At 35.4% G+C, this 7,500-nt stretch overlaps 1 protein-coding gene across 1 annotated transcript in view; it reads left to right on the top strand.

Annotated features, from left to right (window-relative positions):
* LOC136852638 (uncharacterized) overlaps nucleotides 1-7,500 on the top strand; it is a 135,871-nt gene that overhangs the window by 21,028 nt on the left and 107,343 nt on the right.

The following is a 7,500-nucleotide window of genomic DNA, read 5'->3' on the forward strand; positions in this document are numbered from 1 at the left end:
AGATAAGTGCTTCTGCATCGGCTAGGATTCGAATTGCGTGCTTGTGTGTGTGTATATATATCTATGTTTTTTTTTATTTACTTCATTATTTGTTACACTCACATATAATTAAGGCGTTTAAGGATTTACTGTGTATTTATTTAGACAAAATATGTATTAACTTCATGTAAAACTCGAAGATAATTTGTTTTTAGGCTGCAATATTGCCTACCACTAGTTTTAGCTGCTTGCCCGAAACAAGTAAATGAATTCGGAAAGTTTCCAAGGTCTATTTCTTTATCCATTCAGTTGGTTAACTACAGTGATCTAGTTCACGCTATAAATACCCCAGCCAGGCGGTAGGCCTAGATATTAGATCTACGCAAAGCCTTTAAATTACAGGGTATTCCCAACCTCAATTCGCTCTCTCTCTTTCTCTCTCTCTCTTTCTCTCTCTCTCTCTCATTTTACAGTGGTGATCTTAGCCTAGCCGCGAATTCCGTCGGCTGTGCAACTGAAGAATTTTAGTCGGCGATGTTTGAATTTCCCGCCAAGACAGAAACGAGCCAAAGATGTAGGTGAAGGTCTCCCGCTCATTTGGCTCCTTTTTTTCTGATTAAATTCTCAGTTCTTAGTCATTCTTTCACTTTCGTTAATTTTTTTTGCTCAGTCTGTATTAGGTAAATTTTTTATACCTCCCTCTTATTGCATTACGACTTAATTGGATGGAATGTTATGTTATTTTATGAAGGATGTATTAGTCTCTGTCAGTGTCACTTTGTTTTGACGGCCGCGTTCGCTTCAGACGTGTCAAAAGATTGTTGATATTCAGACGCGTATTCTTTTTTAAATTGTCACGAGGTCATCACTGTACAACATTCTTCAGTTATTGTCTTACTTGCTATACAGAGAAATTCTTAGGCAGAGAAGAGCAGAAGATGAAAAATAAGGATATGTCGGTATTGGCAACAGAACCCGATTGTTCAGCGAGACAATTGCCCTCCTGTCAACATTGCTAATGGACCCTGAGAACCACCCTGAGTTGTATCTGAGTGCGACCCTCACTCAACCCCCTTTTGTTTTATCTGCGTTAGTAAATGGCCCTTTGCATCTTGAAATGAAGGAGTTCATCAACAGAAACAGTTTATGATGGGAAACTCCTTGATATTGTTTAATCGTATTTTATACACCCGAGTCACTTGGCATCAATAGAATTGAAGCGGCTCCTTTGTTGCGTCAAAGCCTTGGTGTAGAATAAAGCTGTTTTGCAACTTTCCCATAATATTCTAATGCATTTCTATTATTCATAATATTCAAGGCTATAAACACCCTTGAAACTGAAATGTGTTTCTTCTTTATCTTCATTTTCTTCTGATTTTAATTATTATTGTTTAAGTATTAATGGTTGTACTCTCTTTCGGTCTACGACAATAATATCCTTTATGCAGATTGTGCGAAAAAATCGGCTACATTCGTTGGCACAAGGTGCGTGCGTCAGTATTGTGTCTTATACACTCATTGTATCATGTTATTTATTTATTATTCTTAGCACCGAAGAGACTATTTCTTATGTGATGACAGATGAAATATTCTAAGATCAAGAGATTGCTTACAAAATACCAGTGATGGAAAGAAAATTGTTGTAAAAATCTTCCAATTGCAGATTTTGTTTGCATTTAAGATATGTAAATACTTCAACTGCGCTTATTAAAAGACATAAATAACTTACTTCATTCATGTCGAGAATATCAAGTTATGCTCGGCTAGACCCAGCGATCATTAATCGTATTATTATTCTGAAATGTGTTTTCATCATAACATAACGTAATTGTTAATTTAGAACGTGTTGGAAATTATTTTGTTAAGTTAAAAAATAGCTAGTGTTTTCAAAATCAATAAAAGTGTTTCAAAACCTGGAAAAGAGCACAAAGCACTAATAAATATATATATATATATATATATATATATATATATATATATATATATATATATATATATATATATATATATATATATATTATATAATTAGATAGATAGATAGATTGATAGACAGATGGATAGATTTAATAATGAACATCAACTACTTTAATTATCTCAAACTTAAGAAGGGGGTGAAGTATAAATTTGTAACCAGAAGTAAATCCGTAAGCTTCTATGCAAATATAATTAGCACTATTGCTGTGAGTTTTGTAGAGCAAGCAGTAGACAACTTGAGGGTTTCATAAGCGTAACACAACATATTTGCCTTAAGCTTTTGCATCTTGAGAGAGGCTTTGCATGTAGTTGCAGAATATGCTGTAACCAATAGTTACAAAATATACCATAAAAGCAAATAGAACCAGATCAGTTTTTCCATGGATTAATTTCACAAGAAAGGAAAACGCATACTGTACTTCAGAGGAGAGCAGTGTCGTTAAAAGAGCAACAATAGTACGTAAGGATTAACCTTTTCGAATGTCCTGCTTATAGGATTCTCTTACAGGATTCTCTTTGTAGGATTCCCTTTGTAGGATTCTCTTATGGGGTCTGTTTGTAGAATTTTGTTATAGGATTCTCCTATAGGATTCACTTTGTCAGTAGCCCCAAAACAATTGGATGCCCTAAGCTTCAATACTCAGGAGATAAGAAGAGATTTAAAATCTGGAAGTAAAGAGGGGACTTACATAGACTCTTACTTTCCAGTGCTATCAAGTGTGATTTGGCTGAAGGCTACTGCTATTGAGAGTCACAATATTTGTTACAATTACCAGTGTTAGCAAACCCGAAATATCTGCAATTCCTTCTTCTTTTGCCCGATTGACCATATAATACAAATTCCAGACCAAAATTTAAAGTTGTGAAGTCAACTTTTTAAAGATAAATTTCTTGATATACAAACTTGAAGCCGATTCGGTCGTTGGAGTTTGATAACAAGGTCGTTAATTGGAGCAGATTGCTGAGGGGCTGGTGGTACCGCCCGCTTACCTGACTGTTAATCCTCACGTTTTCCTGCAGTAAACATGGTCATTAATGTGTCGATAAAAGTCTTTAGTTTAATATATGCAGAAAAAATCCAAAGTATCTTGAATGTTAGCAATTTATTCGTATGAGGATAATCGTCATCGTCTTGTAAATGAGGATTCACTTTTTACGTGGGAGATTTTGTTTCATGGGACCTGACTGACACTGTTCTGGAAGAAATTGATATATGAGGCTATGAACCTCCGCCATGTCCCATATAATCTGTGCTTACAGCAAGAAACTCAAGTGACGGTCCATCTCCCTCCAAGAAATACCAGCCTCCTGGTCTTGTCCCTGAGCAGATGAAGGCTGACTCCTGTTGCCTTTTACAGAGACCAGAAGAGCCCTCTGTCTTTCCTATTAAAAGTGCGCGAAATCAAGTTAGATGTTAGAAAAAGTCATCATCCCTCGGACTCGTGCTCCGTTGTGCAGCTCGCCTGCATCAGATTTGTTGTGTCCGCTTCGTCAAAATGAACCCAACAATGAACCGTAGATACATGAGATGCTAACCTGTCAAAAAGGAGCTTGGTTAGCTACATAATAGCTTGAGGTACAACTATGGGTATCAGAAAAAGAAAATAATAGCGCTTACAGGGGTCCTCTAGGTAGAAAGTGGATGGAAGTCTCAGTCAGATTTCTACCTACACTCAGTACCAAGCAACATTTCCCAAAACGCCTAGGATAAGGGTTGACACCTTGAAGGAAAAGTATATATATATATATATATATATATATATATATATATATATATATATATATATATATATATATATATATATATATATATATATATATATATATATATATATATATATATATATATATATATATATATATCTCAACAACACTGCCTTTTCCTTCAAGGTGTCAACCCTTATCCTAGGCGTTTTGGGAAATGTTGCTTGGTACTGAGTGTAGAAATCTGACTGAGACTTTCATCCACTTTCTGCCTAGAGGACCCCTGTAAGCGCTATTTTTTCTTTTTCTGATACCCATAGTTGTTCCTCAAGCTATTATGTAGCTATCCCCGGAATGCAATGACGACTTAGACCAAAGACAAAACAACTGAACTTGTTAACGGACCCTGGTGGAAATTGCGAAATTTGCAAATAGCGAGTAGTTTTTATCGAAGCGAGGATCGAGACGTACACATAAACATCTGAAGAGAATCCTCTGTTTGGGATAAGTCTTTTAAAAGATCAGTTCTCCGATTGCGGCAAAGCCACCTGTTCAAAATGGTCTTTGTAACGACTTCGATTTCGATATTTCGGCGAAATCGCTTACATGAGAAGTTATAAGAGTGAGTCGGGAGAAGTTTGGGTTCGGGGTGGAAGAAAATTAAGAAGCGCAAGAGCCGATACTGAGGGAAATTCAGTTTTTTGATGCTTACCGCGTGCTGAATTCTCACTCTCTCTCTCTCTCTCTCTCTCTCTAAGTTCCTCGTTGGAAGAGTCGATAGAGTTCTCGGCTAGCACTCTGTTAGGCCCGAGTTCGAGTCTCCGGCCGGCCAATGAAGAATTAGAGGAATTTATTTATGGTGATAGAAATTCATTTCTCGGTATAATGTGGTTCGGATTCCACAATAAGCTGTAGGTCCCGTTGCTAGGTAACCAATTGGTTCTTAGCCACGTAAAATAAGTCTAATCCTTCGGGCCAGCACTAGGAGAGCTGTTAATCAGCTCAGTGGTCTGGTTAAACTAAGGTATACCTTCCCTCTCTCTCTCTCTCTCTCTCTCTCTCTCTCTCTCTCTCTCTCATATATATATATATATATATATATATATATATATATATATATATATATATATATATATATATATATATATATATATATATATATATATATATATATGCATGAATGTATGCATATGCATAGAGTGGTTCCATAAGCGTGCGCATTAGCCTTCCGATTCTCTGGTAGTAATTACTGTGCTCAGTATCTCTCCCCATAGGTATACATCTGTCGTGTAGCGACTAATTGCGCTGTTCACTGCATAAGTCAACAAGGGCATGAAGGATCTTCACGGAACTCATTTATGTTGTCCATTTCTCGCCCGGGGTTAAACCCGGGTTCTCTGGAGAAAATGAAACACTTTTGTTAAAATATGAGATGAGAATTATGGCGTTCTTTGATAGTAATTTGAATTATAGTCTAGATATTAACATTTTCTGTTCTGTCATTATAATAAAGGATATTAATGTAGCTTGGAGATCATTGTAAAATTCAACTTTTGATCCGAGAATGAACTTAGAGTGAAATGTGGAGTATATTTAGGCACAGTGAAATGTAGAGTATATTTAGTCATATAATGAAATTCGAAGCCTATTGGATCTCCAGACGCGATTAAAAGAAAAATATAAGTTTATAGATATTTCCTAAAAAAATTTATGCACAGATAATTAAAAAACGATATTATAAATGTAATGTTAATAAAAAAAAAGAAATATTTATACTTTTGCTAATTCGATTTCAAGTCTCCGGATGAAAAGCGCCATTATTGACTCGAGGGCCGGTTCAGAGAGTCACAGAACACATCAAGTAATTATCATTCAGCAAATCAAAAACGACGGCATGGACATAAAAGCGTTGGTGGGGGGGGGGGAGTCTTTGCGCTGACGTCACGAAACACAAGGCGTACCAACAGTGGAGATGCAGGGTTACCAACTGCTTTGAGCCGACAACTCCCCCATTACATTCAAATAGACGTCATGAAATGCCAGTCGTGCCAACCGTCAACAAAGAAGTGTTGCCAAGCGATGATTCGCAGGGATGAAAAGGTTCCCTGTCATGAGTAATGGTTAGCGGAAGTGCCGGAGAGCAAAAGAAAGAAAAAAAAAAGATTGCTACTAGCCGTAGCCTTTTAATTTATTTTACTTGAAGACCGAATCAGCCGGAACCACTGATGAGAGATTATGGTTTCCGAATTGTTATAAAATGCTGTTAGTTGTGCCACACTATACTGTACCTCTGACAACGACCATTTTAACCCTCATTGTGATGGGAAAAACTTTAGTATGACACATATCATGATTTATCATAAGGAATTATTTTATAATAGTGTGATACGCTGGTTATACATTTTCATGTTTAAATGTACCATAATTCACCATTAAAAATGATTTTTCTCTGTCATAACATGAAGGAAACACATTCCCACGGTACCATACTTCAGTACATATCTAGTAAAAGGTTGAAAGTTATTTAAGAAGAAAAAAGTTCAAGTTATTTAAAGAAAAAAGTTGCAAGTTATTTGAAGAAGAAAAAAGTTGCAAGTTATTTGAAAAAGAAAAAAGTTGCAAGTTATTTGAAGAAGAAAAAAGTTGCAAGTTATTTGAAGAAGAAAAAAGTTGCAAGTTATTTGAAGAAAAAAGTTGCAAGTTATTTGAAGAAGAAAAAAGTTGCAAGTTATTTGAAGAAGAAAAAAGTTACAAGTTATTTGAAGAAGAAAAAAGTTGCAAGTTATTTGAAAAAGAAAAAAGTTGCAAGTTATTTGAAGAAGAAAAAAGTTTCAAGTTATTTAAAGAAAAAAGTTACAAGTTATTTGAAGAAGAAAAAAGTTGCAAGTTATTTGAAAAAGAAAAAAGTTGCAAGTTATTTGAAGAAAGAAGTTGCAAGTTATTTGAAGAAGAAAAAAGTTGCAAGTTATTTGAAAAAGAAAAAAGTTGCAAGTTATTTGAAGAAAAAAGTTGCAAGTTATTTGAAGAAGAAAAAGTTGCAAGTTATTTGAAGAAGAAAAAGTTGCAAGTTATTTGAAGAAGAAAAAGTTGCAAGTTATTTGAAGAAGAAAAAAGTTGCAAGTTATTTGAAGAAGAAAAAAGTTGCAAGTTATTTGAAAAAGAAAAAAGTTGCAAGTTATTTGAAGAAGAAAAAAGTTGCAAGTTATTTGAAGAAGAAAAAGTTGCAAGTTATTTGAAAAGAAAAAAGTTGCAAGTTATTTGAAGAAGAAAAAAGTTGCAAGTTATTTGAAGAAGAAAAAGTTGCAAGTTATTTGAAAAGAAAAAAAGTTGCAAGTTATTTGAAGAAGAAAAAAGTTGCAAGTTATTTGAAGAAAAAAAGGTTAAAAGTTGTTTGAATAAAGAAAAAAGGCACTTCCTCTGTGTTCAGAGGTAGAAAAATCTCTGCTTTGCGGAATGACGGCGAGTTTATTAATAGTGAAATGTGGTGGCTGTGATAACCTCTGGGGGAAATCAAGGCACGGGAAGTACTGCAGGCCAAAAATACCTCTCCTCACAAAGGGAGAGGAAACAGGGCTTCTCTTCATGGAGAGAGAGAGAGAGAGAGAGAGAGAGAGAGAGAGAGAGAGAGAGGGAGAGAGAATGGATTATACGTGTTTAAAAATTAGGTGACCAGAGTAAGGTGGGAGAGAGAGAGAGAGAGGGTGGGGGAGGGGGGAAATGTACGTTGCAGACAACACCAGCACAATTTGTTAGAAGATTACGGGACCAAAATCGACTTATTTTGCATAAAAATCGTTGTAATTAAGATTGCAACATTTCTGGACGGCTAACACTCTCGCATTA

This window comes from Macrobrachium rosenbergii, chromosome 25 (assembly GCF_040412425.1).
Source record: "Macrobrachium rosenbergii isolate ZJJX-2024 chromosome 25, ASM4041242v1, whole genome shotgun sequence".
Classification (NCBI taxonomy): domain Eukaryota; kingdom Metazoa; phylum Arthropoda; class Malacostraca; order Decapoda; family Palaemonidae; genus Macrobrachium; species Macrobrachium rosenbergii.